This window comes from Sciurus vulgaris (genome assembly GCF_902686455.1).
Source record: "Sciurus vulgaris genome assembly, chromosome: 2".
Taxonomy (NCBI): domain Eukaryota; kingdom Metazoa; phylum Chordata; class Mammalia; order Rodentia; family Sciuridae; genus Sciurus; species Sciurus vulgaris.
Window position 1 is genome coordinate 82,294,526 of NC_136462.1, and position 10,424 is coordinate 82,304,949.

Below are 10,424 nucleotides of genomic sequence, written 5' to 3' on the forward strand. Positions count from 1 at the left end.
TGTTTATTTCACTTAGCATGATATTCTCCAGCTCTAGCCATTTACCTGCAAAGGCCTTAATTTTATTCTTCTTTATGGCTGAGTAATATTCCATTGTGTATATATACACCACATTTTCTTTATCCATTCATCTGTTGAAGGGCACTTAGGTTGGTTCCATAGTTTGGCTATTGTGAATTGAGCTGCGATAAACTTTGATATGGTTGTGTCACTGTAGTATACTAATTTTAAGTCCTTTGGGTATAAACAGAGGAGTGAGATAACTGGGTCAAATGATGGTCCCATTCCAAGTTTTCTGAATCTCCATACTGCTTTCCATAGTTGTTGCACCAATTTGCAGTCCCACCAGCAATATATGAGTGTGCCTTTTCCCTACATCCGCAAAAACACTTATTGTTGCTTATATTCTTGATCATTACCATTCTGGCTGGAGTGAGATGAAATCTCAGTGTAGTTTTAATTTGTATTTCTCTAATTGCTAGTGATGTTGAACATTTTTTCAAGAGAGCCTGGGAGAAAATAAAATTTAGTTACAACTTAATGATAAAAGTCAGAAAGTCAGAATGGGAAAAACTCTTTACCACAGGCACCTCAGATAGAGCATTAATATCCAGGATATATAAAGAACTCAAAAAACTAAATGCTCAAAAAACCAAATAACCCAATCACTAAATGTGCAAAGGAACTAAACAGACACTTCACCGAACAAGAAATACAAATCATAAACAAATATATTTTTTAAATTTTGAGACAGGGTCTCACTAAGGTGATTAGGACCTTGCTAAGTTGCTGAGGCTGATCTTGAACTTGCAATCCTCCTGCCTCTGCCTCCCAAATTGCTGGGATTATGAGTATGTGCCATTGCACCCAGCTTTAATTAAATTCTTAAGAGAAAAATTACTCTGAGTTTTCAGTCAGACAGTTCATAAATTTCCTCTTCTTTAGAGTCAGTTATTAGAGCTTTATTTATTTATTTATTTTGGCAGAGTGATGTTTTTCTGATTCTTTTGAATCCTGTATCCTTGGATTGATAAAGTACATACCTTCACTTTAGCAGGTGAACACCTTCACCAATCAATACAACCTGGGGTTCTAGACAGGTCAGTGCTAGTGTCCTTGATGAATCAAGGCTTGCTGTTTGGTGACTAGGTCACAGCATGTGCTCTGAGATTTGGCGGGACCACTGGCTGGCTTTAATTCAGAAGGAGCTGCTGGTTCAGCTTATCAGGTTGGGGTTTTGGCTTGGCATCAAGGCCAGGCCAGGTCATGGGTTGATCTCTGTTTTCCCTTGGTCTGGTGGTACCCCAGGCAGTAGTAGTAGTGGGTAGTGCCACCAGCGAGCCTCCATGTTCAGGCAGGACCATGGCTAGCCTACAGGCTACTTGACTGTAGGCTTTGCTCCAGGCTTTGCTCTGGAGTTGGTGGGGTATGTGCTGTGCTCCACGTTTGAGAGAAACTGCAGACTGGGCTACACACCTGGATGGGTGCCACTGGTTGGGTTCCTTGATTGAGCAAGGTCACAGGTCATGCTCAGGAACTGGGCAGTGCCAACACTGAAAAAATAAAATTTAGTTACAACTTAATGATAAAAGGGTCAGAAAGTCAGAAACAAATAACAATCCCAAATTTATATGCAGTTAAGAATAAAATTCCAAAATACAAAAAAGTCAAAAGAATAGACACACTTAAAATTACCACAGAATTCCAACATATCACTCTTGGTAACAAAGAAAACAAGAATATGAAAACATCCGCAAGATTTTGTGGGCATTAAACAACACGATTAACTATTTTCAATTGACATATTTTTAAAACAAAATTACACTTGGTCATTAACTCCAAAATGTACATAGGTTTGCAAGAACACCTAGAACATTTGCAAAAATAGCCACTATTGTAATCTTAATGAAGGAGTAGACCATACAGTGTACATTCCTAAACCATGCTGAATTAATTTTGAAACTCATAGCATGGTTCATTAGGTTATATCCATATATTTGGGGATATATACTCCATCTATAAAAAAAGTCAAATGGTAAAGGAAGAAATCACTTAAAAAATTAAGTATTATTATTTTATATTAAATATAATAAATATTAAATTATATTAATTATATTATTATATTATATTAAATATAATAAATATTATATTTATTATAGAAGGACCTATTTCTAGGGTTGGTTCCTGTAGGTAAGTACATCACAACTAACAGATTTGGGACCTTTTGCTTTACATCCCATCCATTAATTTAAGAATATTTTTCTGTAGCATCTTTGCATAACCACATATGGATTATTATAAATATTATATTTAATAATTAAATATGTTGATTTATGAATATATTTTAAAATATGATATATTTATTTGATATATTATATTGATATTAATTAATATATTATTTTAATATACTAATCATGTGTACTTGAAGTAAAAATTATGAAAAATTCCTGGAACATAAGCTATATGACAAGGTTTCAGGAAAAAAGGTTCATGTTTACAAAAGTCCATTGCTTTTCCACATGTCAGCAATGAACAGAAAGAATTTGAAATAAAAAGCAATACCTTTTATAAGAACTTTTATAATAGTTTTCTCAAAATTAAATATTTTGTTATAATCTAACAAAACAGGCACAAGATCTTTATGATAATAACTCCAAAACTCTGATAAAAGAAATGAAAGAATAACTCAATAAATGGAGAGAATTTTTTCCATGTTCATGGATAGAAACACTCAATGTTGTCAAGATGTCCATTCTTCTCAGCTTAATCTACATATCCAATGCAACCTAAATTAAAGTCACAATATGACTATTGAACAACTGATTCTGAAGTTTAAATTAAGAGGCAGTATCACCTTGTCTCAATTGCTATAGATTTATACTGTCTTGAACTCTGGTCATGTCAGTCCTCTGACACTTTCCCCTTAAATATTTTGCTCAATATTCCATGTATACTTCTTAGTACTTATAGGAAGTGTATAGAAAGCTGCACCCCAAACTTGGTATTGATTACCCCAACAATCAGTGAAGTTGGGAGAAGACATTTAAAGGGAACATTCAAGATTTGCTACAAATACATCTAGTGAATTATTTTATTCTCATTAAATTATGCTTTATTTTAATGCTATTTCTTTAATATCAAAATACACTAGAAAGTATACTTCTGTTATCTATCACTCAGAAATGTGCCAAAATGTGGTTGCAAAAAACGAATTTTCAGAACTCCATCAAAAGAAACACTGAAAACAATGAGACTCAAATGTTCTTTTGAGTCATAGAAAGCAGAAGAACAAGTGGGCCAGCCCCTGAGTCATTTGCACAATGACAACATGACAATGCTGAGCTGACTGCCATTGCCCACCTATGTAACTTCAGCCAGGACTGAACGCCACAGCTTGGTTCAATTGTGTGATACAGTAGACTCAAAACAAATAGAAGAGATTTATATCTTCCTTAAAAAAAAAAGAAAAAAAAAGAAAAACAGAATAAAAACCCTTGGAGCATCATAGCATCTTTTTGTTATTTTTAATAACATCCTTTATTATAATTTATTAGACTAGCTCAAATATAGGTTTATTAAAGGTTATTATCACTTGAGGATATCATTTCATCTTAAGATCATTCAGAAAATGTAGGTGGCTAAGGGATCCCCCAGAGAATGAGAGGGAGAGGCTTTCCAATCTTGACTCTAAATAAAACACCCAGCTGAAAAGTTTCTCCACCCAGAGGCCCCTTCACACAGAGTGCCCCAAAGAGGAGGACACATTCCTACTGAAATCCTCACTGTAAAAAACAAACTGAACTTCATTTCAGACATAAGGTTGAATCTAAAGTAACATCATCAGCCAAGAAGGACCTGTTTCTAGGGTTGGTTCCTGTGGGTAAGTACATCACAACTAACAGATTTGGGACCTTTTGCTTTACATTCCATCCATTAATTTAAGAATATTTTTCTGTAGCATCTTTGCATAACCACATATGGATTTTAGGACTCTTAAAGTGTTATTTAGTTGGTGTACTTACCATAAATAGTATAGATTTTTCTCTTCAAATGAATTGCTGAGACTTCTAAACTCCACACAGTGAAGTTTTACACACTAACAAAAAGCAATGTCCTATAAACTTGTAAATCCACAAACCCTGATTTGGAGAACAATGGTTCTCATAGGTTATTTGACTTATCCTAACATTTTCTAGTTCTTTTCAGAATTTTCCTGATCTACCTTCTGATCAAAGTAACAATTACAGAAAAACTCAGTTATTGATATTAATAAAGTGCACTTCAATTCAATGTCGAGAGGGACATTGAAATGGGTTTAATAATAGAATGAATTTCGATCTAAGCATTTTTGGTCACTTAAAATTTTTTTCTGGATGTTCTATGTAAAGTGAAGTGTCTTATTTCAGAAAACTTGTCTTTTTGTATTCTTTCATCAGCAAAATTCCTGCCAGAAACCATCTCTAGTATGAAATTATACTGAAGAATTTGGAGTCAGAAAGACCTCAAATTTTATTATAGGTCTGCCACTTTCTATTTGTATGACTAGGAAAATCAAGCATTCACATCTGCCAAATAAAAATAAGCATTGCGATATTAAAATGTTTATAAAGTGCTTAACACTTACCTCATACATAACATGTGCTAACTAGTGAAACTTACCTTGTTCTAGTTTCTTACCTAAAAAAAGTAAAGAAAAATAGGGACATGGGATGAAGGACACAAAGGAAGAAAGAAGAAAAATGCAAAAAGAAAGGAAGGAGGGAGGGAATGAGGAAGGAGATATACAAAAAAATAAAGAATAAATGATTTGAAAACAGCCTGTACAGGTAGTAAAATTCCCACTTTTTCAGCATCTCTTCCATAATTGCCCTCCCACTTGTTTTTTCTCCCCAGAAGCATAGTCTCCCTTCTGCCTCACTTTTTCCTTTGTGACTTCTTTTTCATGATTTCCAGTCATGCCAACATCCTGAAAGTTTTATTCTCATAGCTGAAATCACAGTACGATATGAACATAAAGTGTTCTTCATAATGCTGTTCTCTTTGTTAAAATACCATGTGAAGGATTTTGAGTCTTCCAGCCCCTTGCTCTCTGAAGATGAAGATCATGAAGTCAAAACTAACGCCAATGTCCTGATCCCACCATGCCTACTGACACATGAGAAAGTGCTACCTTTACTGATGCTGGGGGAATTTCACCACTGTTCGTAGCTTGAAAAATTCTCTCTCTCTTTCCTGATGATCATCAAAGCTATCATAACAAACAGAATTTCTTTAGTAGTTACTAGAGGCCAGATCCCTTTCTGGTGTTTGTCTTCTGTCAACTCCTTTAACCCTTGAAACATTCGAGGTAGTGACCCTTAATGTCTGTCTTTGTTGAAGAAACTGTGGCACCAGGCATTTCAGTAACTCACCCTAGAACACACAGCTAGTAAACAGAGGATCCAGGGATACAAGCAGTTTGGCCTGTATGGTGTATACATCACCCATTTAATCAATCCTTTATTCTTGAATAGGTAGTATATTTCTAGATTAGTTCATATTATCAGAAATGCAAAGTACAGCAAAACAATGCTACAAATGCATTTTGTCTCTTGACAATTTATTATTTTTCAAATGAATTCCATGAGACCATTGGTGTTACAGCTGAAAGAACTCTTGTGTGTGATCCCCATCACCTCTGGAGTGACTGCACACTTCATAGTCCCCTCAGCTGGGACTCAGAACTCTGCCCCCAGGTCTCAGCAACCACTGGTGTGGTCCTTCTGCTCAGGAAATAATTTAAAACTGAAATCCACCTTCTCATTTTGGAGTGAATCTAGAAAAGACTTCTTAACTGCGAGTTCAAAAAATTAATTCTTATCTATTTTATTAAATTTTTATCATTCATATTTACTTTTAAGAAACTAATCAGCCAGAACTACTTTGGCATAAGGAGTATGGTAACATACAATTTTATGATTTCAATGTAGATCTACATGTTTAGCAACTGAATGTTATGATTTTTTTATTAATTTTTTCAGTTTCCCCAATAATTAGAACCCCTTCTTTATCATATTTTAAATTCCCTGATACATTTCTAACTCTTAGTGATTTTGTTCGATTTTTCTCACCAGTTTTAATCAAATTAATTTCTTTAATTATTTTAACTTAATGATATTTTTCAATACCTTTAACAGGAAAAAAATAGTTTCAACTCCCCTAATTCCCATTGTGTTTTCTTTTCAAAACTTTCCTGTGTTTTGAAAGGGATGTTTGTATCTCCTAGTAGCAACTCAGCCACTGGACAATTAATGAGCACTGCAGTTGTTGAATACACTATCAGAGAGAATTTTCATTTTCATAAATTTGATTTTTTTAACCTGTTAGCATAGCTTTGTTTGAGGTTTCGAATGCAACAGAAAAGTTTATATTTTTTCAGCAGAATATATATTGCACATTTCATTTATAAATGACATCTCAACCATATTTTAAAATAATATTTTGCATATTGATTTAAATCATTGTATTAGACTTAATATTTTATATTTAATTGACTTTAGTTTTTGAGGCAGATAATTTTATGAGTTGTGAATGATTATTGCTTTGCTACCTTCTCTCAAAGAGTATTGCTTTATTTAATCTTCTTTTCTAGTCATAACACACTGTTGGACCACAGTGCTATAGGCTTCCTTTTTTAAGGTTGCATGTATAAGTAGATGCTGATACTGGTTTTAAAATTATATATAACAAGAATACTGTTACAATATTTCCTAATTCTTTCTAACTTTTGAATTATTTGTCAATAATCAGCATTTAAATTTATTCAGGAATAGTTTGATAAATTTGTTTATTAAAATATCTATGGGAGGGCTAGTGTGTAGATCAATAATGTGCTTGCTTAGCATGCCCAAAACCCTGGGTTTGATCCCCATCACAAAAAAAAAAAAAAAAAAAAAATTATTTAAGAATATATATCTGCTTGGGGGGTGCTGGTGGGCAGGATTTTGTTTAAGGATATATTCTCTGAAGTCAGATGTGCCTATGTCTTTTCAGGTCTTATGTGATATGCTCTGGGACTTCAAGCATATTCCTGATGGTATTTGATGTAGATAAAAAGATCTAGAGACAGTATAGAATGGGCAGGACTTGTGGATGAATGGAAGGAGTGGGCTTTTCAATTTCAAGATGGAAAAATATGTAGACTGATAGTTAAAAAAAAATGACAATGGGAATGAGGAGAAGTATTTAGAAATTTTGAAAGTAAAACTTCACCCAAAGAAGGAACATGAAGGACAGACAAGATCACCATCAGTGTCTACACTGGGTACCTTGGAGAATGATAAAAATGTTCATCAAGGCATTGGATTAAATTATAAGACTGAGAGTTCAGATTTAACAGGTTAATTTGAGGGCCAAGGTGTATCTATGTGTATACCACAAAAAATTTTAGACATTTTACTCTGGATTCCAAGGTTAAAGCTAAGGATCTAGAATTCGATGTACAGGTATTATTTTAAATGAATTAACCTGATATCTAATAAAACAAATAGAACAGATCTGAGTCACACCCAAAATTAAGGGAAAAGAGAGGAAAAACATTACTGTGTGTTAGTGAAAAGTATAGAGAAGTCAGAAATGAAGGAGAAAATTTGAGGGGATCTGTCATAGAAATAGGTTATATTGAGCTACAATTAACAGAAAATCTGGATTACCGTGGATCAAACTACTGCCTAGATTTTTTCACATTACTAGAAGAAATCTAAAAACAGGTTATTGCTCTTTGGGCAAGCAGTTCAACTTGCCCTTTGAGGGCTGAGTTCTTTTGAAGTTTTCACTGTTTCGTTTGTTTATAGCGTACGAACATCATAGTTGTTGCAGCTTTAGAAATAACAATAACTTTAAATCAATGAAATGATGAACCAAACTGATGCCTTCACCACATGAACGCTTTTCCGTTAATTCAAGAACGTCCCCCAGGAAAGATCTTGGTTTACATCTCATTGGTCATTTTTAATCCCAGGCCAATAATTCAGAGAATGAAGGGTCAAGGAAATGAAACCACAATCAAGACAGCATACAAAATCATGTGTCCTGACATACGTCTGCTCTCTTCAAAAATTGAGAACAAAGGGAAGTTATGCTAACAGGAGGAGAGAAGGGAAATATCTTTATAAAATCAAGAAGTCAAGGGCTAAAGGAAATACAGAAACGAGGCATGAAAAGCAGCATTAAATTCTGAAGTGAAATAAAGAAAATGATGACTGAAAATTAACTATTGTATAAAATATCCAGAATCACAGTTTCAGTTTATAAACAACAAATCTATGGAAACTGGGTCATGTGACTATTTTAATACACAAAACCTTAAGATTGCTTAAAAGAAAAGGTTGTATAGAGCAAGAGATAATTAGAAGAGACACATGATTGAGAGATTTTATTATTTAAAATGAAAGTTTTGTATGTTGCTAGTTAAAAGGACACAGAAAGTTGAAGTTTAACAGCAAGATATTTGGTGAAGTTTCAAGGTATATCCTTAATAGCACAGTACCTGTGGTCAGGAGCAGCATTATGGTGTCCTGCACCTCTGGGCACTATTCTTGGCCCTGAAACGTTATCCCTCCAAGACTCAGGTTCTACATTTATCCTGTGGGTCCCATTCAACAGTGTCTATATGTGGAATTTTGTAAGGTTTAAAAGAGATGGTGTGCTTAGGACTAAGCTCTGCATGGAGGAGACATATAATAAATATTATCTATTAACATTATCATTTAAATAAAAGATTTTTTTTTACTTACTTACAGGTATTCAGTTTCACAGCCATAAGTTACTGAATGTTGATGTCAATGCATGAATTATGATGATAATGTGTCATGAAATAAATGTGAATAATCTCAGCCCAAGCACCTGACCCTCAAGGTGAATTGTACCATCAAAAACAGAATATGTACACATGTCATGTAAGACACAAAGTATGAAACTACCAAAAGAAAACACAGAGGAAACTCTCAGTACATTTGAATAAGCAATGATGTTTTGGTTATGACATCCAAAGCACAGGAATCAAAAGTAAATATAGACAAATGGGATGATATAGCAAAGTGAAAAATCTCCTGCACAGCAAAGGAAAAAACAGTGACGTGACAACCTACAGAATAAGAGCAAATATTTGCCAATTATACATTTGACAAAGAATTAATATATCTAATTTTAAGGAACTCAAAAACTTAACACCAAAAAAAGCACAAGCATTCCAATTTGAAAATGGGCAAATGATACGAATAGACATTTTCAAAGGAAGAAATACAAATGCCCAACAAATAGTGAAAATGTTCAATGTCATTAGCCATCAGAAAAATACAAATCAAAACTACAGTGAGACATTTCACCACAATTAGAATAGCTATTATCATAAATATAAATAATAAAATAACGAATGCAGGCCAGGATGTGGAGAAAAAGGAATTCTCATAGGTTGTTGGTGGGAATGTAAATTAACATAACAATTCTGGAGAACGGTATGGAGGTTCCTCCAAAAACTAAAATTAGAACTACAATATGATCCAGTTATCCCACTTCTGGGTGTATATCTAAATGCAATGAAATCAGTATACCAAGAAAATACCTTCATGCACATATTTATTGCTGTACTATTTACAATAACTTAGAAATGGAATCAATCAAGGTTTCTGTGTTCAAATACTAAAGATAAACACAACAGAATACTATTTGGACATAAAAAAATAAAATCTTGTCATTTTCATCAAAGTGGATGAAACAGAGGACATTATGTTAAGTGAAGTAAGTCAGAAACAGGAAGAAAAGTACATATTATCCCTCATAAGTGGAAAATAAAATTTTTAAGTTGATCTGAATGTTATTAGTAGAGGTTAGGAAGGGGTTAAAAGTGAGGGTAGGTAAAAGAAGGCTGACTTAGATCAGCACACAAATTATTCATATATTGAAATATCACATCATGTACCAATAATATGTACAATTAATAGAGGTTTATCAGGTTTATCAAAATTAACATTTTAAGTTATATAGAAGCAAAATGGGTGAAATGTTTTAAACATATTTAGCCTAAGAATCTCTATTTTATTAGTGAGATGTGAAATTCAGTATAGGAAAATTTGCAAATTAGTCCAAAAACATAAAAGTGTGAATATTTTTTGTCACTTTACACTATTTAGGCTAGGACAACACGTAGGAAAGAGTTCAAAGAAAATATGCATTTCATTGAGAGATTGTAAAAAAAAAGTCTGCTCAGAGCATAAAATGCAAAACACCCATTTGCATTCATCTAATATATTGATAATTGTGTCTCATTTGTGTAATTACTCTGCTCATCACTTAACTACTTCAATTTATTTTATTTTAGGGAGGTCAATTAAATGCTTTCTTACTCTAGGTTTTGCAACTCACAGGAAAAAATAGCAGCATAAATG